Source organism: Vicugna pacos, chromosome 14, assembly GCF_048564905.1.
Source record: "Vicugna pacos chromosome 14, VicPac4, whole genome shotgun sequence".
NCBI classification, from domain to species: domain Eukaryota; kingdom Metazoa; phylum Chordata; class Mammalia; order Artiodactyla; family Camelidae; genus Vicugna; species Vicugna pacos.
This window is the reverse complement of record NC_133000.1, coordinates 7,046,591-7,074,086: the sequence shown is the minus strand read 5'-3', so window position 1 is coordinate 7,074,086 and position 27,496 is coordinate 7,046,591. Positions and strand designations below refer to the sequence as shown.

The window sequence follows — 27,496 nt, the reverse complement described above, 5'->3', positions numbered from 1 at the left end:
TCATACGATATTAACAGCATAGCTGCACCAGTGATCATGTTTATGGAGAGACTGCTTTGTGCCAGCGAATGTGCTTAGCACTTTTCATGCACCACCGCACTTGATTCACGTAACAACTCTCTGAGCTTGGTCTATTATCCCTATTTTATAGACAAAAAGACTAAAGTTTAGAGAACCCAAGGTCATTCAGATAATAAATACTTGCTTGGCTGATGATATGTAATTTTCATAAACTTTACTAGTTCTGTGATGGAACACAAATTTCACCCCCTTTTAAAGGGGTTAAATATCTTAGTCTAATAAGAGACTTAATATTTATTAAGTGCCTTCTAGATGCCACACAGTGGGCTAATTTACATGTTACTGCACTTAATTCAAACACCTGTGTGTGTGTTTATGAGGGCGGTATTACCCCTATGCTAAAGATGGGAAAGCTGAGGTTCATCAGGGAGAAGTTACTGCCTAAGGTGGTACGGCTGTGGCTTCCGATTCCAACCCCAAGCATAGCTCAGCACACAGCCTGCCTTTAACTTTGGGTGCCCAGCTATTCTAACATGACTTAACCGAACAAAGGCAATACAAAATAATAAACTATAATAATAAAATAAAATAATGACAAAAGATAACATTTTCTCTTTTCTAATTCTTGTTTCCAGATACTTGCATAACATGATCACTAAGCATTCAGTCCAAAATCTGACCACGAACACTGTGTTTTCACTGACACAAGAAGTAAAATGAAAAAACAAATCCCTGAGGAATGTATTTGTTAAAAATGGAACTCATAGTTAACATCCGGTCTTTTAAAGTAATTCTCAGTAATTCTGGTCAAAAGTAAATAATCAGTCTGGTCCCCACTCTGCCAAACAATTTCCATATATATACACACACACACATATACATATATTTATATGAAATATGTATTTATTGAAGTATAGTCCATTTTCTTTACATTTCTCCCCAAGAGGCGAACTCCTTCCAGCCACCATCACCACCACCACTATCCTTTCTCGGCCATCTCCTGGACCACTCCCCTGATGCCTCCCTTCCAACGTATTATGTTTGTTGCTACCTCCAAACTGTGCATTAACGGTGGCTCTGGGACAGGTGCGTGTATCTATCTCAGTGTGTCTGTCCGTGTAACAGTGTCAGAGTACTGAGGGTGTTGACATTCCAAGTAGTTTATCACCAATTACTTTCCTTACCTTTCTCTTTTTATATTACAGACATGAGATCCAGATATGGATATTTAAATACAAATTTTTTTAAAAAGAAATTATATGGGTAGGTGAACTGTAGTATCTTTCAATTTCATTTCAGAAAAATAAAGGGGATGTGACAAAATATTTGTGGTAAAAGGGGAAGTGGAGTCTAAGAGGTTGAGAATCACTAGTTCTAGGCTCCGAAAGAAATTTAAAGACAAAGTTCCTGATACTAACAGGTTAAAGTCCTTTTTTTGAGTTTTTCCCCTTTTATCTCTGCATGGCACGATGGGGCTTCCTACAGTCAGCTGTGCTTCTGCGCCTTGGACGTTTTCAGCAGCTCCCATTTGACCTCTGAGTTCTCCCTGCAGTGAGTGACACTGGGTGTGGATTTGGGAAAAGAGAATAAAGGCAGACATAGATGGAGAGAGAAAAATTTTACCATAAACTTCCACGTAGAACAAGCCATTATAGTCCACATAAGAGGAATGAAAAAAATCATTCAAGAGAGGAGTCAAAAGGTAAGAAGATAAAATAATTTAAGCCATCGAGACATACTTTTAAAAAATGAGAACCCAGAAAGGTATAAAATAAACCCCTGCCCTCACATGCCTGCAACATAGCTAAACATGCAAATGCTCTGTACAGTTTCTTGCATGCTAGGAGTACCCTGACACCTAGTACCCTGAATTCAAGAGAGAAGGTAGGTAGAGTTCATCTAATTCCCAGGGTATGCCTGCTGGTGGGCCACCAGAAAGATGGTTCAACTAGAGAAGTGATGTGGGCTGAAACACGGGGCAGAGGAAGAAAAGGACAGCAAACAGGGAAAGGTGAGAGTAGGAATATTCACACGAAGACCATCGCTGAAGTGACTGATTCTGTATCAATACCAAAATCAAAGTCATGTGTATATATTCAGTAAATAACTATAACAAAGATTCATTTGGGGCAGTTCCAAGTTCTGTTTTTTTAAGCAGTTTTACAATAAGAATAAATAAGATCCTAAGCTTTGGGAAGAGGAAACTGAGTTTTGAATAAATGATCTGCCTGTTGATTATTTTGAGGCACATGATCTTGGAATTTCAGACGGATATATGATGTTAGCATAGGAAGGTTTAAACAGGAACTGAGCCACTCTGACATTCACGGCACTTTAATAAGGTTAAATAAAATCATACTGGCTAGGGTACAAAACCTGGCACATCAATAATCTGAACAAAAGTTACAGCTCAAAAATTATTTTATGGGGAAGAAAAGGAACATGCTACTTCACAAAAACAATTCTCCAATGTGTCACCAACTAAACATGCACTTTGTACACAAGTCTAACTCTGGCTGTTTTTGGAGTAGAAGATAATGTCTCTTTTTTGAAAGACTAAAAGAATTTTGACTTTTTTTAAAATAAAAATTTGACTGAGTTTAAGAAAGGTGATCCACCCAAACTGGTTGCCATGTTTTATTTTTTATTGCATAGATCTGGGTTGCTTCTAAGTTGGAGAGCATCTTGGCCCGTGGTCCATTTCCAAGGTGACACTTGATGCCTCCTGTGGCCGCCAGGTGAAGTCACTCAGCAGCTTAATCTGTGCAATCAGGCCACTGTGTCCTGGCCTGGCCGTGACACTCACCAATGTGCAGGAGACGAGATTTGATTTACTGTGTTCTTGTAACTCACTTTCTAGAACATTCTGGGAGAAAACGTGACCTCCACAGCAGAGCTTTTGTCATGGACAAATAAGATAATCCTTACAAACAGGGAGCATATTTCCCCCCAGCCTGGCCTCTGCTCTTAGAAGAATTTATTCTTCGTGATTAAGAATTCATCTCAAAATGCTCCCGCACACTCGGCTGAGTGAGGATGCCAGCACGGTCCTGGGAGTGGAGATTCTCCATTAAATGCTATCTTAGGGGCAAGCAAGAAAGTGCTCTAAAGTTGTTTTTCAATGGCGTACCTCCCTACCCCTTTTTCCAGAGGAAACACAAAACTCACAAAATATCTGTCAAGAAGCAAAATACAATCTAGGTATTTTAAAAAGAATCTAAAAGTAATTCTTATCAGAAAATGGCATGGTAATTTCAAGGAAAAATAGAATTTAGGCCTCATCTATGTATTAAAGCTGAATTATAAGAGAAAATTACAGTAACACCTGATATGAGGTGATTCAAGATATTTCCATGAGTACATGACTACGTTATGTGGTCTGAGGTTCCTATACTTTATATATTTTAAGCAGAGGAAAAATTAAACCCATTTTGCAAATTAGGAGAGTGGGGCTTGGAAAAACCAGTTCCTCCTTTGAAATGGGCGGTAGAAAGACGGCCCGAAGGCGAAAGCCCATTTCATATATTTGAAGGGCTGGGGACTCCCCTTTAGGACTGCCAGCCTGTGTCGTGCTGTCCACGGGGACACGCTGTCCATGGGGACATGGCAGACTCCGGGCACAGGCTCAGCTGAGCACAAACTTCCTGACAAACACCATGGGCAGACGCCCCAAAGTGGTGTCCGGAGTCCTCCAGCCCAGCTAGGAGTCCTGCTCCATCCCATCCTAGCCACGTCCCTGGGAACATCACTAAACCCTCCTGAGCCCTAGGTTTCTATAAACTGAGATCCTAATAACAGTCTATCTCAAAGGGTCATAATGAGGATTATATTGATCCACAGTAAAAACTTGAAAACGCCATTCATCCTTATTACTCCTTTTGCAAAACCGGAAATCTCTCTCATCACCAAATACACTTCTAACATAAAAAATAAAACTCATCATCAAAATCTACTTCTAGCATAAAAAATAAACCTACTCAGGACTGTCAAGGCAGAACTGAAACAGGAAAAAGGATCAGATTATAAATGACGTTAAGAAAAGACACGGGCATGTGCACAGATCCCAGGGTTTTACACTTCATGAATTCATGTTCCAGACACAAGCCGAGACTCACTGGCAAGGAGAAACAGGTCCTTGACTAAAACCCAGGTCCCTACCAGAGAACAAGCCAGCCGAGGGGAGGGCCAGGGGCCCACGGGTGTTCACAGATCCCAGTCTCCCACTGGATTGCTGGAACCTTAAGACGTACAGGCCTGCATGGCCTTTACACTGTCTGGATCTCTTGACTATTTGATTTAGTTATTGTATTATCTGCTTGGATAAATGTCTTTTGCAAAGTCACAACTGATTTGTTTTCCTGTTATTTCTTCATATTCTAATGTCCTTTTGAGAAAGTCATAAAAGGCTGCAGACTCCAGCTTCTGGGGATAACTCTCAAGACTAACTTTCCCATAACACAAGGTAAGAAAAAAAAAATCAATTCCCTTATAATTCACCTTCTACATTTTTCTGTGTGCTTTTAAAATACTGAAGCCTTCCATGTACCATTAAGCTGTTGAAACATCAGTGATCTCTGCACAGAGAGTATATGCATTAATAAAACATGCTGTTGAACTGGTGAGGTCTGTATTTCCCTCAGTGGTACTGGTTAATGAAGACACGTGCAGTTACTGCTAGAGGAGTTGGATAATTGGAGTCTGGTGCTAAAGAAGCAAACAGAGACATGCATCCCCTCATTGTAGCTCATTCACCGCAACAGGTAACAAGCATCAATTTAGAGCTGGCGTCTCTTTCTAAGCCTGCATCCTACATCCTGCAAGAGAGTTCTCTTTGGCAAGTCTTATATTCTATTGGCACCCTGCGTGCAGTGGGCCTGGGCTCAAATCTACACGGCTCTGCCCTCTCCTGCCGGCTTCCTGACCTAGAAACCTGGGGGCCCCGAGGTGTATCTAAAGTTTGTTTGTTTGACCCAGTGAAGAACAACAGGGAACATGGTCCAGCCAAGTGTCACGTGGGCCTTTGCAACAAGGAATTCCACCCCTCCATCGGGGACCCTGAATGCCAGCACTTTGGTTTTCACGTTGGCCCATATCATCCACTCCTGTCTCGAAGGTGCCAAGCCCTGCTGCTGAGGCGGGCAGGGCAAGAGAAAGCTTCACTTCCCTGCCAAAACCAGACAGGCCGCAGGGTCTCGGCGAAGGACGTGCAAGGCCTAACAAAGGCATCGCAGCCCAACTCCTCATCACTGCCCATATCCCCACCCGCTACTGCACAGATGATAAGCCCCTTCCTGTGTGTGGCTCGCACCTTTGGAAGAACTGGATTCCTCAAGGTCCCTCCAAGCTTCTGAATCTCCCAGGGACGAGGAGCTCGAATTCTGGAATCCACAACAGGGAGGCTTCACAGATCTCTGTCCAGCTCAGCCCCCGAGAGAGAGGAAACAGCCACCAGGAGCCTATCTTCTCCCAGCTGTGTAGGTGACACCTAGTGGCAGGCAGTAATAAAACCCCAAGGAGGACAGATGTTCCCTGGATGCCACTGACCTGCCTAAGGTCATCTGGCTTATAAGGAGTGGAAGTGGTTTTCAAAGTCCAAGTCTGTGAGTCTGTGCTCATTCCAGCTCTTTATATTCACAACCCATTTTCTTATTGTTAATATATGTGTCAAACAATAATCCTGTGAGATGATAATGATTTCACAATAAAATTATATCTTCATGAAAAAAAAATCTAATTGTATCATGATCCTTTTCCAAGAGATGACTTGGTAGGCAGAATTTCTAAACTTGCTCCCCAAAGCTGTCCTGCCCTAATCCCCAGACCCCATGAATTTGATGGGATACCACTCCCACGATCGTGTTATGCAGTGTTATGTCACATGGCAGAAGTGACCTTAAAACAGGGAGATTATCGAGCAGGGTGGATCTGATCACATGAGCCCTTCAAAGCAGAGCGCTTCCTCGGGCTGGTGGCAGAAGAGGGCAGAAGACTGGCAGCAACGTGGGGGCTTCGACGTCCCCTTCCTGGCTTGAAGACAGCAGGGTCCCAGCTCACAGCCAACAAGGACACGAGGTCCTCAGTCCTACAACGGCAAGGATTTGGGTTCTGCCAACAATCTTACACATGCCTGATTCCTCACCCAAGCAAACGGTGAGATAAAACTTGGGTGTTGTTTTAAATTGCTTAGTTAGTGGCAGCTTGTCACTCTATAATAGAAAACCAATATGGATGCTTATCAAGTTTTTGGATTATCCCAAAGTGGAATCCCCAGGATCAGGACTCCATCCTTTCCCTTACACTTACACACACACACACACACACACGCGCGCGCACGCACGCGCACGCATGTGCACATGCGCACACACAGCCCAGCCTCCCCAAGCTACTTATCATATTTCCCTGCTCCCTCATTATTTCAGCGGCCACTTCATGCTCTCACATTATCTTTTATCTGGATTCTTATCTGGCCTCCCTCCCTCTAGTCTCCCACCCTTCTCTCTAATCTGAGGCAATGCTGCCAGATTCAGTTTCCTAACATCAGAGTTCCCAGCACTGTTTTCTAAAATAATGGGACAGGAATGAAGTTTTCAACAGTCCCTGGTATTAGTAATAATAGTAATAATAATAATAAAGGACAATGTGGTGAGGTTTTTTCATAAAGCTAAAAATATTTGACACTTAAGGAATTTTTATCCTTTTTTTGGTAAGATACTTCTTTTCTATGAAACGATACTTTTAATTGCAGTCTACTGCAGGATAAATGATCACAATCCTTCCCTGTTTGTTCACTTGAGGTAGGACCTGGAAGCTCCTTCTGGCAAGAGGAGGACTATCTCTCCAGCCCTCAGATCTGAGCGTGCCCGAGTGCCTTGACTTTGTCAACGGGACTTGTGTGCGGGGGCTTCCTCCCTTGCTGCTGAGAACCCTCTGGCCACACATGAGCGAGCCTGGGTTGGCTTCCTGGGATGAGAGACCATGTGAAGTAGGCCCCGTCCATCTGAGCTGCCCACACCAAGAGCCCAGGCGTGTGAATGAGCATGTCCTGGGCCGCCCAGCCCCCGGCGAGCAGGCCCAGACGTGAAGAGCCTCGGATGTAGGGCAACAATAAACGTGCACTGAGCCGCTGCGTTTTGACTGGTTTCTCATGCAGTAAACGGATACAACAGCAGAAACTTAGTTTGCAGTCATTTAAAAAATTACATTCTAACTTATAAAACCAAAAAAAAAGTGAATATTCTTTGTATGTACTTTGAATTTTCTAAGTATTTAACCAGTTCAAGAAAGTTTAAAAACAAATCTTGAAACTATAGCCTTAACCCACAGCTCCAAATTTGTCTTTGTCTTGCTCAAAAGGCTATGAAAACTGCTCCACAGAAAAAGATTTGGATGCCTATTTATACAGAGAGATTTTTCTGCTTGATAAATGACATCAGACTGGAAAAGAACAGAGGAGGAGCAGAGGCCGGAGGGCAGAAAACTGTAGCTGGAGGGGGTAGAAGTCGTGGTTGGGGCAGTGGGGTCAAGGTGAAAGGTCTTCTGGCAAGAGCCTAGGGAGCTGCAGAGAAGCTTCATTAACCCAGATCTATCTTTCTTGTTGCTTTCCGGGGAGAACACCTGCTGGTCAATTTAGCCCTTTCTCTTTGAACTTCTCTGGATAAGCTCCACTGTATCCCAAAGAGTCCATGTAACGCTCCCATCCTTCCCCACTGTCTGCCTGCCCTTCTAGTGTGGGCAACTCTCACTCTGATACTCAGCAGTTCTGGACACATCAAGCCAGAGGCTGAGGGCCCTGTGGATCTTGGGAGCCTGCATGGAATCAGTCTGAGGCTTTCCTCTGAGCGAGGGCCAGTGTGGTCGCCATCCTGGCAAGACAGTTACTGTCACGATTGTAGAGTGAGTTCAGGAGCATAAACTGTATAATTGTCTAGAAGGAGTAACTCAGTTGACTGCTTAGCCACATGTTTCTGATTTTTATTGGATCCAATTTCTTTCTTCCAGTTGCCAGTTTTACCAAATTGATACCAAATTTGAAACAAAGATGGAATCAGTAAAAATATGGGGAGGGACTTCTGCTTTGAGCAATATGGACAAGAGGTACATGGACTGACCCTCCTGCTGGAAACAACTTAAACATTCTAGATAAAATATTTAAATTCTTGGACCTAAAACCTAGGTGAAGGAACTCATGGTTAAGTGGAGCACTGCAACTGACTTTCTGTCTCTGGGCCACTTGCTAAACTGCATGAACTTTAGCTTTGATATTCATGACCACACCAGGTGCTGGTAGAGTCTAGAGGTTGCTCCTGGATGGGGCGTAGTCTGACTTCCTCTCCAACATAAAGTTGAGACTGCAAAGGGCTACACCCTTAGTGTAAGTGAATAGAAAATGACACCCACTCCTCTACACACAAGGAAATACCAAATAAATAGTATATTTTCAAATTTAGGTAATAAACAGAGAAGGAAAGAATCTCTGTTAAAATCTGGGTGTACAAATCAGCTTTATGTTAGCTTGGAGCTCAAATTCACACCACTTAGGTAGTCCAAAGTATTTCAGGCCAAAATTCTGATTTGGAGTGATCTTTGATGGGTAGTACCCTCAGGTCGTGTTCTGGTACAAGTAGATGCCAAACCTCTCTAAACAAATGCATAATTGCCTTGGGTTCAAAGAACTGTCACACACAAAATTCCAAAGAAAATAAGTAGTTCACACACACACACACACACACACACACAATCTAGCTAGCTAAATACACAAGGAAATAAGGTATCATGAAAAACAATTAACAGAAACAACAGACAGCAAAAATAGACCCCCACCAAGAATTTTGGATAATGGAGTTAGTGAATACAGACTCCAAAATAACCATATATACCATGTTTAAATAAATAAAAGACAAGATTGAAGAATATGTTCAAGGAACCAGAAATGTTAAAAGATATGCAAATAGATTAGGCAAAGAAGCAAACTTCTAGAGATAAAAATACAATAATTGAAGTTAGAAATAGATTTAACAACAAATTCAATACAGCCAGAAGAAAGAACTGGTGAACTGGAAGATACATCTGAAGACATGATCCAGAATACAGCCCAGACAGAGGAAGAGACCGAAAATACGAAAGAACTTAAGAGATCAGTAGGATAGAGTGGGAAATTCTAACATACATCTAATTGTAGTTCCAGAAGAGTAAGGTTGACAGTTTTTGATTTATTACTTGAGAATTTCCCCAACAGTGTCATTTAAATTGAACTATAAGCAGAAGAAATTCATACTGTAGAAGAAACGGAAAAAGAGGACCAACTCTTAATGTGGTACATGTGGAATTACAAGGTCATTGCTAAGTGTGGTAAGAGAACACCAAATAGAAATAATTGAGTTTTGCTGCCTAACTAATGAACCCTTAGGACATTCTAGGTTTATCTCTACTACTAGGTTTTTGTCTGTGCTCTTGGGCAATTAGCTAAACCATTGTGCATTGAACCACGGGAAAGAAAGAAATATGGAGTTTGGGGGACTCGTGCATGGTTAGACATCTTTGCCAAAGAGTATTAGTGGTGGGGAAAACAAGAAAAAATGTTGAAGAATTGGGCCAGACATTCTGAAACTTGAGAGTTCAAAGAGTGGAAATCTCATATCAACTCTTAAAACATTTCCCTAAGAATTTTTCTGAGAATAAAAATTAAAACAGCCAACATTTATTGAGTGGTCCCTGCATGCTTGAGCTTTACAAGTATGATCTGACTTAATCTTCACAATCCCAAGATGTAGGTCAATCATCATCTGGACAGTATGGTCTTAGGATCTAAGGCTTTGTGAGGTCAAGTTCCTTGTCTAGGCCACATGTTTAGTGAATGGTGGGACTGGGATTGAAATTCAGGTCTCCAGATTCCAGAGACATACTGTCCCAGAGAAACAGAAAAAGTAATAATTTTTAAGGAAAAAACAGACTCAATGCTGGATCTGGAGTCAAAACAATTTGGTTTGAACTCTGCCATCGATAGGTGTGTTTCTTAGTAAATTACATAACCACTCAGAGTCTCAGTTTTTTCATTTGCAAACTGGGGATAATAGTATTATTTGACTCCTATGCTTGGCTTCATAATTGAATATCAAACTACACATGAATGCATAATGTGCTACACAAATAGAAGATGTTATTCCTAACTATTATTTTCTGTAACTTGTGCATGTTCCAGTGGCAGATCTATTTAATATAACCAACCATATTCCAAATATTCCAAAAGTAATGGCTGAACCATTCATGCATAAATCATAACCCATATGTAGAAAATTCAAGGTGAAAACTTAGTTAAACAATATAATGTGTGGGAACTTTTTTTTTTTTTTTGGTCAGAGCTAATATTTCTCCCCATAAACTCTAGAGGCTGGGAAAATCAAAATAAATAGGCAATCCTTAAGTCATAAACCAAATGTTATGGAGAGAAGGTAATTTATATTTCAGAAAGTACTTCATCATGTCAGATAAGTTTCCACATCATCTATTTACCACTGTCCAGGTAGTGAACCTAAAAGAAAATACTTCTTTCTCATGACAAGCATATTAAACATCATCATAGAAAAGAGTAAAATCCATGGGAAATGAACTGAAATCATATCCTAGAAATTTCAGAATTTAAATTGATAGATTTTATTATGCCTCTTTTTTTTTTTCAAAATAAATATCTATTAAAATACTCCAGCCAAAAGAATACTCAAGTGTGACTGGAGACATTAATTTGAGACGTGTTCAGCATCTCCCCAGGGGATGTCTCTGTCCTTTGGGACACCATCATCTTTGCCCATCCAGATTTAATCTCTTGGGAAAATAAAACCTCTGGCCTTTAGTTGTCTTAGTTTTTGTTCTAATGGGATACTGTCCAATGTATTGTCCTTCCCTCGTTTGGCACCTATGTTGAAAGAAAAAAAAAATCATGTTCACTTGCCTATACCCAGACTTTCTCAAGTTATGACCCATATGCTGTTTAATGTCTACTTTGGCTAAATGATCTCTCCTGTGACATTCTGTTTCAGGCTTTTCATGCTTCAAAGACACAGTGGACGGAGAAAGGGGACTTTGAGAGATCCTGCGTCAGAGTGTGTGGCCCTTTAACTATTGTTTTTACTAAAAAGGCGTAAAGTACCACAATGGATGATAAGGAACAGTTATTAATTGTTCAATATTTAAAGCAAACAAAGATTGTGTCAATGAGGCAAACGCAAAAAAGTTTTCAAAACATCTTTTCATCACTTGTAATCCGGAACTCTTCCAAACAGGTATAAACAAGCAACCATAAAATCAAATCATTTTCACAATCAAAGATAAGCCTTCTTCTTGGGAATCTAGTTCTCTCAGTTTCCTTCAGAACTGCAGGCTTTTTTTTGGATCCATGGCCTATTCCTCTTTGAATTCCTAGGACCAAGCATAGTGCCTGGTGTATCTGTTGAGTATTTATTGGGTGAATGAATGACTGTATCAGGTAAAGAAATGACAAGGTATTTAAATGTTTGATTAGCTGCAAAGTGAGATTCTTTTTACTGAGATATTGAGTATTTATGTGGTGCAGGAAGATACTGGGTTGGGAGGTAGTGGGTGGGGGAGAAATAAGGAGATAGAAAGGAGAGAGATGGGCAATAGGTCTGTGAGAAGTCAAGGGTCAAAGGTTCTTCCCCACACATGGAACCCATCAAAAATCCCGAACTGCCCAATGTCACCACAGAGTAAAGGCAGGGAGACGGCCAAGCAAAATCACATCAGGGGACGGCAATGGAACCAGGGTGGCTGGGGGGACGGTGGGTTTGAAACTCCAAGGAAAGATGTGGAGCTTCATGTAGAGAGCCTGGCATGTCTCTAAAGCAGTTTTAGATTTTTTTATTTCTGTGGGCAGTGGTTTTTTGGTTTTTTTTTTTTTACAGGATATTAGATATGCAGCGCTCCCCAACACTTGACAGTCAATAATATCACACTTCTTTATTTTCTCCAATTAAACCAGAGCTGGTACCAGCTCTTGCTCCTGTTATTTACTGGTCTCTGCCATTCCCGCCTCTTCCTTTGGGTCATTTGAGAACCCCTGGTGGCTCTGACAGCTCCAACAAGGTTTGCCAGACCTCTAATTCCTGGGCTGAGCAGGGTTAAGTCCTCACCACGAAGGCTTAGTGAAGTGAAATTCAGATGTATAAAATAAGTAATTCCCACGAAGTCTTCTTTGTTCTCTATGTCTATGAGTCTGTTTCTGTTTTGTAAATAAGTTCATTTGCAGAACATGGCTATTCGAATGGCATAATGGAAGCTTCATTAGAGGAGAGTACAAGATGGGGAAGATGGTAACCTGAACTTGCCACGCAGCAGGTACTGAGTGTGTGCAACTGACAGGTCCACGTACATCGAAAGCGGACGTTCTGTTAAATGCCTGTGGTGAAAAATGCAGATGCAGCGCTTGGCATATTTTCTACATTTCATCAGTACAAAATGATAAGAGAAGGCAAAGGAAGCCTCAGTGGTTTATTCCAGAACAATATACCAAGCACCTTGTTTACATTTCTGATTAAAGGCTAAGAGAAAACCAAGAATTTAAATAGGGTGTTCAGTTTCTTATTTCACAGATGGCATCCCACATGTCTTCTAATTCACCACGAAGTTGCATTCTCTCCAGGAGCCATCAGCCTGAATCTAGAGGCTGACATCAATTTCTTGGTTGTAGGTACACTGAAGTGTCTGTGAAGTCTTTCCTTCATATGGGGCCACGAGGGCAGTTTCAGGGAACACTGGATTCATTCCATCATCAAAAATTACTTAATGTAATTACTCAAAACTTTGCACTTTACCAGTTAAGCATATAGGGGAAAAAAATCAGACTTGGAGCTTTCAAGAGGCACCTCATACCGCCATGGATAAAATGTTCCCTTCTGAGGGGAAGAGATTAGTAGGGACCTGGCAGGGGCAGGTAACTTCTGAGTCTGCCCTGGGAACGTAGCCCAGAAGAGTCTTGTAGGCATTCTCCAAATTCAATACCTGTTTGTTCAGGTGCCCTCCTTTACCACGTGCATCCTATCCGGCCTTAATGATCTTTTCTAGCAACTAAAAGAGCAACAAATCAGCCCTTTGTCTTCACTCGGTAACCAATGAACCCTGCCCTCCTCCCTAGCATTCTCCAGTTCTTATTATCGTGCACCACTTTTTCAGAGTGTTAGAACATTCTGAATGGGTCAAAGGTGGAAAAAGAATCCACGTGTTAAAGAACCTCTGGTGTAGACGGCCCAAAACCTAGAAAATGACTAGTGCCTTTTATTATTCTTAAGTTCAGTTTTTAAAATTACGACGTTTGTTCTTTACCCTGTAGCACAATATCTCTTATCCAAACGCTAAATAACCAGGTCTGTTTCATTAAAATCACTTGGCCACCTTGCCTAGTGATACTCCTTTTGTTGATTTCTTATGACATCCTGAAAATATTACACACATACTTATGTATACTGCATACAAAATTCCTTTTATTTTCACTGAGGACAGGTAGATATTTCTTGGCTGTGTTAAATTAGAAGTAGATTTTAGTACATTTGATAGTCTGTAAGATCTAAATTTTGATATGTCAATGAGAACTAAAAAATATTAAAAATCCCTTTTCTTTCTTCAACAAAAAAAACAAACTTGGCTTTGGATGTTAGAAAGCTAAATAACAATTCCTTCTTTCACTTTGCATTTCTGCCACAACAAACCTAACCCTCTACAGGCATATCCCTTGCACAACAGGGGTATTTTGAACATAAGGCAACGCAAAAGAGAAAAACACCTTGATAAACATGATCCTTGTTGCATATGCAAGCTTGAGGCGAGAGGATGACAAGGGGCAACTTACGCTCTGAAATTAGGGAAAATGAGGTGAGCAGTGGTATGTTCTCCACAAAGGGTATGAAGAAAGGTCATAGCTGTAGGCATCAGGGAAGACTTAAAAAATCTGTTAGTTATAAAATCTGTTTATAATAAGCTTTAGCAGTAAATTAAGTTGGACAAAACTTCTGTTGGTGAGATTATGGGAAAACAGTTACTCTTGTGTGATTGGCGGATCCATATTATTGGCAACTTTCTATCCAAATTACAAATACACATAATTCCACTTTTGGAAACAGATTCTGCAGCTATACTGGCTTATACTTGGAATAATACATACACCAGGTTATTCACTACAGCACTGTCTGTCATAATGAAACGTTGGAAACAACCTAAATGTCCATCAGTAGGGTTGTAGGTAAGTAAATAATAGTACACGTATCGATGGAATACATGTATCCTTAAGAAACAGCAAAGACCTTCTCTGTGTACTGACATGGAGAAAGAGCTATGATATATTAAGTGTAAAAAAGCAGGTTCAAAACGATTTTTATAATATGCTACCTTCTGTGTAAAAGAGAGGTAATCTGTATTCATATTTACTTATGTATGGATAAAGAAAACAATAATTGTGGTCACCAGCAGGGCAAGAGAGGACGGGAACTGGACGGACGGGATGTAGGAAAAGGAGGGCAGCTTTTCACTGTGTAGTTTTTATACTTCTTATGTTTTACATCATGTGAATAGGTATTATACTAAAAATGTATATCCAAAAAATAAGTTAAGCACTAAAGAAAAAAGATCAAGCATATTTAAGACAGGGAGCTCCCCTCACAACTCACAGCCGCGTACAGACTAGCTTCGACCGAGTGCAGTGCCTAGACCATTGTTTATTCTCTTATTATTTACACGTTAACCGTGTAATGTTCTCCCCCAACAATTTGCCTATAGTCTTTTTCTTATCCTTTGTTACTATTTCAAAGAAAAGATGAGTACTTTTTTTTTTTTTTTGGCCAGGGAGATTAAAAGGAATAGAGCTTAAAAAATATTCTGAACCCACGCCCCCAATGATCCTTACGAAAAATAAAAACAGAAACATATAAAGACACTGGGACTTCAGAAGCAGAGGTACAGAAGCTTAATGAAGAAATAACATGAAAGCAACCCAAATCTGTGCATTCTGTGGCAGGAAGGCTAGAAGCCCAGAATGAACCACAGCTACGGGCATAAAAGTACAAATTGTTGAGCTAAAGATGTTTCTTTTCAGGTACATCCAAAGCCAGCATCTGGATCCCAACTCACACTCATAAATACCCACTGAATGAAAGAGGGATGGATTCAATACTGTGGTCAGAGTACTGAATTCCTCACAAGTATTTTCTGTCTGTTGTCTTAATTAGTAAACTTAATTTTAAAATTACAACATGAGTTAGACGGAATAAATGCCTAGTGTAAGGAAGAGATAGTAAGAGAGCACCCAGCCACTTTGAGTTCCAGTCCTCACAGCCAAACAAATCATAAACGAGCATCTGGAGAAAATGTAGACGTGATCATGAAACTGCCTTTATTGGTCTTGGAGAAATTACAACAAAGGGAAGAAATGGTAAATTCCAAAGAAAGGGGAGAAGCATATTCTAGAAACTGTAAAACTACAACATGGGTTTTACTTGATATTCGAATCCAAGAGCAAGTTATAAAACAAGTAGTTTTTCAGTACTTTGAAAAGAAATTAGTAATCGTTAGGAACCAATAGTTATTCACGATATTAACCTCTTCTTGTATTACAAGATGAAAAGACCAAGGGAACATAGCAAGGAAGTTCTCACAATCTTTCATTAAACTTTCAGAGATAAACCAGAAAAATACGACCTGATACCATACTTGGAGGATTCAGAATCATACACATGAGTGTCTATGAGTCTCGCATACAGTAGAGTCTCAGAAAACATTTATTTATTGAATGAAGGCATGAATGGTTAGTCTTTACTAGTCCCTACCCACCTCCCAGGCAGTTCATTTCTTTTCTTAGATTCTTAGAGCACGAGTTCACATTTCTATCACACGTCACATTGTAATTATTTTTTATGTGTCTGTCACTCCCACATAGACATCATAAAATCCTCCAGTCAGAATCTAATCCATCTTTTGCCCCCAGGGCCTGACACTGCACCTGAAACAGCATGGTGCTCAATTAGTGTCTGTAAATAAAACAAACAAAAAACCCTAGAATAGATATACCCAAGGCTCAGAAAGGTTGGGAATAAAAATACTAAACTCTCTTTATAAACAATAACATGATAGGACTACCCTTCAAAATGAAACATAACCTTGAGCTGGATGAATAAGAGCCCACTGGCCCTTCAAGCAAAGCTCAGACCTTGTCAGAGGTGTCAGCCCCACAGTTTCAAAGGAACCTTGAGGAACTGAGGCCCAGGATGTTGAAAAGTATGGAAACAAGCTCCTATGAAGGATGATTTGAAAACTGGGAGATACTGAGGTTGAGAAGAGCAACTCGGAAAAAGCACGTCCAGATTCTTCAAGTATTCACAAAGGGCTGTCACAATGAAGAAAGAACGGGTTGGCCTCGCGCATCTTCAGAGCCCAGAGCCAGGCAGATGGCACAGGAGGGTGCACTATGAGGAAGATTCTTGCAACTAGAAGACCTAGAGAATGTAATCCGATTTTCAGATTAGAAAACACCTCATTTCTGAAAATTTCTAGAAGAGGTCAGAGAACCATTTAAAATCCAACAGACACACGGCAGGTATTACTCATTCCCGGGTTGGAAGAAAGGACAGCTCAGGCCACTGCCCACCTGCCTTCCAACGCATGGCGTCTGCGGCATTAGTCCTTCCGACAAGTGACGCGATTACTGTCTTCAGCTTATGTACCTCACGTTTCTGTATAACTTGCACTACAGGCACTGTGTTTTCTATCTTAACATTCTTCCTCGCTTTTACTTTGGTTAAATTGTTTGAATCTAATTCTAATCTAACTAATTCTATGCTGTGTTTAACTATCAATAAACATGTTAACCTTCAACTGCTTCCTTTCATCAAGACATATTGATTTTCTCAAATTTCAGTGCACCCCCTTTTTCCAATTAAACTATGTAGATAAAGAGGTTGTCTTCTTTTCAGAAAAACACGGTATTTCGTTGTCATCGTTCGTCATACCTCTATGCAGATTTCTTTTTCTGCTTTTCCTCTTCACAGATTCACGCCCTTGATTTCTAGCCACACTCTGAACAAATCTCACATCTCCAGGTTATCTCTGGACATTCAAATACTGAGGCATTCAAACACCTCTAGGGTAGGCCATTAAGAACAAAAATACATTTGAATAAACCAACTCTAAATATAATTGGCTAACTACTACATTTTTATCTCTAATTTTTATTATGTCTTTACTAGTAAGTACAATACCTTAGAGAGCAACTTTTCTTTGTGGAGTGATTTCCAAATGTAGCTGACTCTTCTCAACATTTTCCACCTGATACCCATTTGAGAAAACAGAAATAAATGTAAGTGCCATTTTCTGAAGAAACTACGTGGGGACAGAGAAGTAAGTGACTAGGTGCATTTCAGTGACTAACCAGAATATGAAGCAGAAGGAAAATTGTTCAATAATATGGAAGCAAGCAGAGAGTTCTGATCAGAATATGGTTTATTGGTTAGTAGTGGATTTAAGGGTCAGGAGACAAGATCTTCTGTTTCAGGAACGTAATAGAGCAAAGAGCTGCTTCCTATGTGGTCTCATGACACTGCGTTGGCTTTTATTGGAATAGAGTACACAATGTTGTGATTATTACGACAGAACACATGCTTGTCCACTCTGCAACCTCAATCCCAGCCTTTGCAGGGCTTGGAACACTGGAGAAGCTTAATGTTTGTTGAATGAATACACAAACAAATGAACGGACCTAGATGCAGGTCAGTGGCATGGTAGGAAGGTTGAAATATCATTAATAGATGCCCCTAGTAGTTAAACTAAAATAGAGAAGTAAAAAAGTTAACGTCAGCATTCAACTAATGTAAAGCCACGGAGGAGTGAATCTCAAGGAAACAACATGGCTTCCAGTGAACAGAGGAGCAGGTCACTCAATCCCATGTAAGCCAGTGAGGTGAAGAGAGTGTGTCTCTGAAGATGAAGGCGGCGGATGTGTCCCAGACTTCCACCACAGGTGCACCTGTAGTACAGGAGACAGTTAAAATCGGCTGTATTTGGAAAGGATCTGCAAGCTCTTCAGAGACAAAAAGAACCACAGGTCATCACTCCAACCTCGGCAGAAGTCCAGACAAAGGAGACCGTGGACCACAGGGTCTGGGTCTTGCCCTGCGTCACACGACGGCACTGTGAGGCAGAGCCAGGACTGGAATCCAGGTTTCCTGTCACTTGGTCTGGACGTCACATGAACTCTTTTCCTGCACTCCAAGAGAGAGCCCCAATTACAACTCCTGCGTGACAAGGACCTTAAAGGGCTCACCTTTCCTCCAGACTCTCGGGACTGACAGACTTCCACCTCAAGACTTCTTTGAAACTTCCAGAATCATTTGCCAGGGTTATCCCACCACACTTCCCTTTTAACAGGTCCTTCACTTTCCGTCATAGTCAGTTTTCCTATGCTTATGTCCATCCCCCGCCAACTGATAGAAAATGTATTTCAATCCCGTCTACATAATGGAGAAATATAAGTATCCCATTATATTCTTAAAACACAAAGGCGTTTAGTCATGGTTTGAAACTGAGTACAGACTTGTGTCTGGAAGAGGGAGCTGGCAGAGGCATGGCCAGGGGTCCCCAAGCCCCGGGCATGTAAACGACACATCATGCAACCCCCGGGGGCAGCTCAGGCTGACCATCTGGGACGGTGCATCGGTGCGTGGTTCCCGGCTGGATAGCCCAAGGAACAAGTTATCTCCGCCAATCTCACAAAGACACGTTTGATCAGGAAGAATTTTAAATTACTCAGTGTTAGTCCTCAGTCTGGCTAAGAGCCCATTGTGTACCTTCAGTTTTACTGGCTTTTAAGTGAACAACACGTACACTGTAGCCAAGCATTAGAGACATTGGAAAACATAGGTGTAACCTGGCCCAGGGGACAGAGTCCCACGCCAGGTTTTCTGGAAGAAAAGATGACTCTTTCAGAACAGAATGTTTCGGGTGAAACTTTACTGAACTGAGATTTCTAGTTTTATCCTTCCAGTAATCAGTCAGGATTCACCTCCCTCAACCCATGAAGGAAGTGACTTTATGATTAAAAACCTGGCAGTGGTCTTGACTAAGGAATGGATGAGGGCAAAAGAAGCTTTATTAAGAAAAAGATCACAAAATACCCACCGTCAAGGAAAAGAAGGCACACTTTTGAGGTAATTTGCTAAAACCGACATCCACATTTATTAAGCAAGTCATTTTCCTTCATGACCATACATATTTTCTAAAAAAGATATGTATGGTCACTTCTAGGAAGTTTTTCTTTTTTAGTGGAGGAGGAGGGAGGTAATTAGGTTTGCTCTTTTATTTTTAGAGGAGGTACTGGGAATTGAACCCAGGACCTCATGCATGATAAGCATGCACTCTACCACTTGAGCTACATCCTTCCCCTCTAGGAAATATTCTTAACAAAGGGAATGAAATTTGTTTTTTTAAGCTTGGTATAAAATATTTTATGCAGTATTATGCCAACATTTAGTTCACATTATTGTAAAAAAATTTTGTCACGTGCTAAGTACTTGTCATTCATGTTACAGTTCCTAAGAGTCACAGAATCTTATAGTTCAGAGGTGGTGGAGAAAATAGGTCTGGGAGACTCACTCTTCCAGATACAAGGGCCCTAATCCACACTGATAGGAGACACAGTACCTGTTATGCACAGTCCCATCAAAGCAGCAACACAAGGCGTGAGAGAACTACTTCAGGAAAGTGATGGGTCTGTGAAACTCAAGTTAGAACTTCTGCTTTCTGGAACAGCACCCGAAAACATTCCTGTTAAAGCCACTCAGATATGCTGGCTAAAGTGTTTACTTTTACACACATAGCTAAGTTTGTAAGAGAGAAGGGGACATCACAGGGTTCCCAAAATGCCCCAGGGACTGAAAACCGGTGAGACGTGAGGTGACATGACAGTGGCCCTGGGAGGTGGTATCAGGGCACAGTGGCTGCTCTCGGGAACCTAGGGGCTTGGCCAGTGTGGAGATAAGAAATACGACTTTGGACTTATGACAAAGTAGAGTTTTGAGGGGGTATATATATATATATATATACACATATATAGTAGAATTATTGAGACATTTCATAGAAATGAAGTCCCCCAGTGCCAGGAACCATGCTTATCTCTTCGGAAGGAGAAGTGGGGAAAGGACAGAGATGGAGATTTAGCTGCACCTGCAAGGTTTAATTCCTTAATTTATTAGCATCTGTTTTAGTTTGAGGGTGGGTGTCTGATACCATATTTTTGAAATTCTTTTGTTTTTGAAGCACTTCATAATTATTTTTTTAATTTAAAGAAAAAAGACGTACAGTGATATAAACCACAAATAGCATAAAGGGAAGCTATGTTACGAGTTAAAGGGACAGGCACATCCATTCTTGGGAGAATCAAGGAAGCTGGTGTCCCGACCCATGATGGAGAACTTGGAGGTTTACATGCAAGTGGACAGGTTTCTCCCCAATCAGTGTTCAGACTTGATTAGATTGGAGGTGCTGTTTAAATGATGGAAGAGTGCTTGGAAAATCAGAAAGAAATTCTTAACAGCTATCTGTGAATATGAAACGACAGGAGAGTAAGGAGGAACAGGTCAGCATAGTTGGATGACTGTGCTGCTGTTTCTTACTTAGCTTTTGTTTATTTAAGAGTACTCAGCCAACATCTGTAATATGTAACACTATTTTACTGAAGTACAAACACACACACACACACACACGCCTAAATGGAGTACACTATCCCCCAAACAAAGGACAAACGAGGATTCTAGGCTTCTTACCAAATTGTGATGTCTATTTTCTGCCAAATTAATGTTCTAAAAAGATTTCTAGGAAGCACTTTGGGAGACCATATGAGAGTTTCAAAATAAGTTTCTTGTGTTCTAAAAAAATGGCAGAATCTCCTAAAGACAGTCCTTGCAAATCTCTATATTATAAAATCGGTTTCTTATTTATATGAGTTATTATTAAAACTTTTCTAGAGGTAAACAAGAAACCAATATGAAAAAAATGAGATTACCCATAGCGGGGCCTAAAAGTCAATAAGTGGGAAATAACTAATCAGTTTAGTAAGGATTAGAAAAGCTGGTTCTCTCCCCTTCTGTTGCATTTAGGGAACATTCTAGTCACACGTCACTCCTAATTTTCTGCGGCTTACTTATTTTTACGTGAAGTTTTGTTTCTTGCATCCTTCCGCCCCGTCTTCTTACCTGTTTACGTCGTGCGCAAGTCACTGTTCTGCCATGCACAATCCGTGGGTTCCCCCCACCCGCCGTGTGATGCCCTCTGCCCTACTGATCATTACACACCCAAGCAACATACAAACCACCAGGTAAGGTGAATCATATTGTCCTCATTTCACACGAGGAAACTGAAACTCTGAGAGGTCAAGTCATTTATCCAAGGCCAGAGAGTTAATCAGTGACAGGTACAGGCTTCCAACCTCAATCTTTCTGATTCTAAAGCATTTGCTCTCTACCCCACCTATGCCTTCTTTCAAACAAATACTTAGTTAGCACCTGTTACGTGTCAAGTATTGTGCTAAAGGCTTGACATACGGTGTTAATCATAAAGTACAAAAGCAGAAATGACCCTGACCTCATGGAGACAACAGTCTCCTCTCTAGATCTAAGGTGGCTTTGGAGCCCCCACGCCAGGAAGCAGACAGCAGTGACACCAGCTGACAGGTCTTTGTTTTCTGTTTTAAATTTCTGAGTTTTTCAGCACAAAGTCCCCAAGGACCACCAAAAGGATGCAGGCAGGTTTTGCAGTCTGGGCTACTCCCTCTGCTCCACACAGACGTCTCATCTCACGTGCATGTGGCCCCTTTTTTGACAACTTCCCCCTTGACCTCCATTTGCAGCCATGGTGGATGTCAGTTTTCACCAGATTTTATTCTGTATTGTAATAAGGCTCAGACTATGCGGTCTTCCTCTGACTGTCCTCTTAGTCTGAGTTGTTGGGCCTGGGGGCATCTCCCCACAGGGCAGACTGAGTGTAAAGGGCTCAACAAATCAAAGGCTGAAATCTGTTGGCATGGTGGGATCTTGGTCATTTAACTCTCTGTGTCTCAATTTTCTCATTCCTAGAATGGGGAAAATAAAGATATCTGTCTCATAGAGTTGTTGAAGGGAATACATGAGTGGATGCTTCTCAAAAAGCGCAACACCACGCCTGGCCCATGGAAAAAACTTAGTAAGAGTTAGTTACAATTCTTGTAAATCTTTCATTTACAGACCAGGATGACATCACTCATTCCTTTGTCTGCTTACTCATTCCACACATGTTTGTTGCATTCCCCTCCGCCCCAGGTGCCAGGCAGTATTCTCGGTGTTGTTAATAAAAAGACAAGTTTGATGGTTTTGATCCTCAAGAAGCTCACTATCCAATGGGGAAAATAAGCAAAGGGCTAGAACGCTACAACCAGGGTTTGCAGAGGGCTCTCGGGAGCGCTTAGAAGGAGACCCACCTCAACATGGAAGTCGAGGCAGCTTCCCAGAAGGGCTCGAGCCTAAGCCAAGTTCTGGAGCCTGGAATATAGGACAAAGCGGGCACTGGTGGAGCGGGGAGGGAAGAAGCCTATTTCAGCCATTGGGGACAGCGTGAAGGGGAGGGGACGCATGTGAATGGTGGTGTCGGAGATGCCCAGGGTGAAGGAAAAGGCGTGACTGCTGGGAGTTCAGTGTGCCTGGAGCGCGGAGGCGAGTCTGGGAAGTCAGCAGTTATCCAGATGGGCACCTGCTTCAATTACATTAGGACTTTGTGAGGCAACGTTATCATCTGAGCCAGCCTCTGAAGAGACAAGGCTTTAGGAGCGTAACTATTCTCTGTGTCTGTGCATGTCCATTTGGCACCTCTGAGAAATGCAGCCCTATGATCTGCTGGAGCCAAATCTCTGCATAACACAATATCACACGTTAAAATAGGTAAAGACATCACTCACTGAACAATTGTGTCTTTCCAGCTAGCAGGGCTTTGCTAAACAAAAATCTCTCCCAGCACATTACAATGAATTATAGTGAGAATTCCACCAGTGTTTCATCATTTTCAGTACCCCCAAAATGTGGTTGTTCCTTTCTCCACGGGACGTGACATGTGATGGCCTATTTGGCTATTTCACTAGATAAGAAATGAGATGCAGGAAATGTACCATAGCTATGGGATGAGCCGAAAAGAATTAGATGATGCTACTTGATATTTTTATAGCTTTCGTTTTTCTTGAAAACAATTCAAAACATATAATATGACTAACCAAACACAGGACTCTGGAAAATTCCATTTCTTGGTGGTGTGGGAAATGGGATCTGACTTAGAGGGAAGAACTCAGGGGTACACTTGCACCAACTGCTTACGTCACTCTCCAGCAAGAAGCCTGGGTCATTGCAACTTTTCAGATTTCATATTTTACAAGCCAGTAGACTTTTCTTCCATCAGGATGGACTATTTGGATACAGAACAGATCATCTTCTAAAATCTGATGCCTAGATCTTAAGTATAGTGTTATTTATCAAGGGTTAAACACACCATCCTGATTACTCTAGAATATCTCAAAAATAGGTTTCTGAATCGTTCTTTGTCATCTTTTACAAGCTACTAGTCTATGATTTGTTGAGCTTAGATGCATAGTCCATATAAAATAGTAGCTTCATGAAAACTGACATTCTCTAGTAGTGATAGCAATTTGAATCTTGGCCTATGGAAACATGATTTATAAAAAGGTCAGAGCTCTAAGGGGAAAAAAGGGCCAGTTGAAATTCCTTTTTCTATTTTCCTTTCATAATCTCTAAACATAACATTTAAACTGTCATCATGAATGCACACATATATTTACAGGGCTGTAAATCTGTCAAATTAGAGCCATTTGGAGAAGATTCTCACAGAAGTTTTTTTAAAAGCCTCAGAGTTGATAACAAAGTATTTGCTCAAGAGCCAGAAGACAGAAATTATTTTTATCACTTTGCTCCGAATTTACTGAACAACCTGGAATCAACCAGTATGCTAAAAGTGACCCTGCTTCCTGCCTAATTTTAGGGGAATATTCTCGGAATCAGATAATAATTTAAGGACACTTAGCACGGCTTGTTTGAGAAAGATAAACATAAATGCAAACACTTCCTTATATAGAGCCTGTCTACTGTGTATTATTATTACTAAAGAGTAGGAGTTTTAAAAAAACCCAGCACACCCAGAGATTTAGAAGATTGGTCTGCATTTTTCCGATGCTCCATTTTAGTTAGTAACATCACCATCCACTAAGCTGCATAATCTGGTAATGCTGGTGAGAGGTGGGGGGATGGAAAAAAAGAAACTAACCATTATTAGTCGCCTACAATATACTAGGCACTGACACGTGTTATCTCTTTTAATCTTCACAACTGTCCTACTTAACACATGAGGAAATGAAGTTAGAACGGCTAAGAAACTTGCCTAAAATCAGAGTTACTGGGACCTACTTGTCTCCTTCTTGATTCCATATTTCTTCTGCCTTCACATCCCTGGCCCATGTTTCAACAGGCTGTACAGCCTTAGAACCGTCCCTGCTGAATGTCTCCTGAATGTATGCCTCTGTCTTAGTTCAGGCCCTTGCCATTTATCACCTAGTCCAATACGCAAGTTTCCAATGGTTCCTCTGGCTCTGAAGTTTATTTTCGCTTGTACAAGGATGTGTAATCTTAAGAGTTATTTTTTTTTCAAAAACACAAAGCTGTTTATGTCATTCTTATTATGTGCCTCTCTTCCTCCCTGGGTTATGTTACTTATTAACAAGGGTGACATCAGCAAGATGACAGACGAGGAAGCTCCAGGCCCTCGTTCTCCCATGGAAATACCAAACGAACAACAACAACATATGGACCAAAGTAGCTTTATGGGAAGTCTAGAACCAGTTAAGAAGCCGCAGCAAGCAAGCGAATACCTTGCCAAGAAAAAGCCACACTCAAAACAATGGGACATCCGTGGCATTTCTGCTTGCCCTGACCCCACCCTCCCCAGTGCAGCATGATGTGGTCAGGAGGTGGCCATTCAATTTCCAGTCCCTCCTTCAGGACAGAAGGAAAGAGTAGAACTTGCTTGTGACATTCTGGCTTGTCTGAGGGACTGTCCTTTCTGACGTGACTCAGAGCATTGATGGGAATGGTGACATGTTTTGAATATCAGGTTGGAGGCTGCTGAAAGCAGTGGTGAGTTCAGTGGCCTGGGACAACTTCAGGAGACTGCAGACCCGTGGGCACCTGGGGGCAAGAGACTGCAGGCAGAGGAATACAACAGAACATCTAAGGTCCTGAGAATGAGCAGGGATAAGACTCTCAGGAAAATTAAGAGATTGAAAAGCAGCCATGTATACAGGAGAACTGGAGGGGGAATGAAGCATCTGCACAGGGGCAGGGGAGAGTCTGAGAGGACTCAGCCTTCATTCCAGGCTGGTTAGTGCAGAGCCTCCCTGGTGCAGAGCCAAGCCCCAAAGACTGCGTGAGAAGATGGTTAGCTCAGATGCCCAGTTTTCAACAAAAGATCACAAGGCATACAAAGAAAGAGGTGAACGTGGTCCATTAAAAGGAGCAAAATAAATCTCCAGAAACCAGCCTTGAAGAAACACAGGTCTTAGACTTATTTAACAAAGACTTTAAAATAATTTTCTTAAGTTTGCTCAGTGAGATAAAGGAGAACACAGACAGAGAAGTAAGCCCATTTAGGAAAATAATGCATGAACAAAATGAGACCATCAACAAAGAGCTAAAAATTATAAAACAGAACCAAACAGAAATCATGGAGCTGATAAAAACAATAACTGAATTCAAAAATTCACTAGAAGGGTTCAACAGTGAATTCAAACAGGTAGAAAAAGGAATCAGAAAACTTGAAGATGGGTCATCTGATAACTCTGAGTGTGAGGAACAAAAAGAAAAAAGAATGAAGAAATGTGAAAGGACCCTACAGGACTTATGAGATACCATCAAGCAGAGGAATATACGCATTATGGGGGTGCCAGAAGGATTGGAGAGAGGGGGCAGAGAATTTATTTGAAGAAAAAAATGTTGAAAGTGTCCCAAATCTGAGGAGAGACATGGATATACACATACGAGACTCTTAACAAACTCTAAGTAGGATAAACCCACAGAGACACATTATAATCAAACAGTAGAAAGTCAAACACAAAGAGAGAATCTTGGAAGCAGCAAGAGAAAAGTGGCTCATTACAAACAAGGAACTGTCAATAATGTCATTGGTGGATTTCTCAGCAGAAATCTTCCAGGTCAGAAGGCAATAGGATCACATGTTTAAAGAACTGAAAGAAAAACTGTCAACTGAGAATATTACATCCAGCAAAACTGTTCTTCAAAAATGAGAGAGATATTAAGACATTCCCAGGTAAACAGAAGCTGAGGGAGTTAATACTAGACAATGTGCCCTGAAAGAAATGCTAAAGGGAGTCTTTAAAGTTGAGACAAAAGGATACTAAATAGTAACTTCAAGCCATATGAAAATAGAAGTCCTCTGGTAAAGGTCAATATATGGACAAATATAAAAACGAATTTTAGTAATTTTGGTTTGTAAATTTGCCATTCATTTTTTAATAGCATTTAAAAAACAAAAGCATAAACAATGACTATAAATCTATATTAACAGGTGCACAATGTATAAAGATGTAATTCGTGACATCAATAGTGGAAACTGGAGGTGGAGCAGAGATGTAAATGAGCAGAGGTTTTGCATGCAACTTAAGTTGTTATCAGTTTTAAAGAGATTGTTATGACTTTAGGATGTTTTACATAATTCCCATGGTAACTACAAAAGAAGATATCCACAGAATACATAGAATTTACGGAGTTCACACGATTAGCAGACTTTTGTCTCCCAGAGCCAATAGATTCTGTTCTTTCTGATCACTTTATATTTTGTTGTTCTTTTAAAATTTACATAATTAAATAGCTATGCTGCTCTGTATGCATGCACTTTGGAATTCTAATCCATTGCCATAAGGACTCTCTTTGTCTAAATAATGAATATTGGGTAAATTCCTCTTAAAGTCAGACAACAGATGAAATATTTAAGCAGTAGCATGTTTCTCGCATTCACTAGAAAGATACTTAGAAATGAGCTAATTTGTTTTTCTGAGCAAGTAAGCACAACTGTTACATCTGGAAATAAGCAGTACATTAAAACTCTGGGGCCAGAATCAACATTTATGATTAGCCCAGGAGGATCTTCTTTCAGACAAGCCAGCGGACCTCAGGAGAGGTCTGGTGGGCTGCCCAGGGTCCAGCTGTTAGTTACAGAGCCTGGAGGAAGAAGCCCAGGTCTTGGTGTAAAGGCAACAAAGGTGACTCTTTTACCTTTAGGGGAAAATAAAGCTCACTCTGTCAGTCACTGAACTCTAAAAAGGAAGAGATTTTTTTCAAGAAAGGAAAAGATAGAGTGCTGATTGATGTTCACAGCTGTTAATCTC

At 40.9% G+C, this 27,496-nt stretch overlaps 1 protein-coding gene and 1 non-coding gene across 4 annotated transcripts in view; both read right to left on the bottom strand.

The window, feature by feature from the left end:
• FRY (FRY microtubule binding protein) overlaps positions 1–27,496 on the bottom strand; it is a 364,076-nt gene that overhangs the window by 231,994 nt on the left and 104,586 nt on the right. The gene's annotated exons all lie outside the window — the stretch shown is intronic.
• TRNAD-AUC (transfer RNA aspartic acid (anticodon AUC)) lies at positions 19,376–19,450 on the bottom strand. Its single transcript has one exon. It is a non-coding gene; the product is annotated as a tRNA-Asp (tRNA).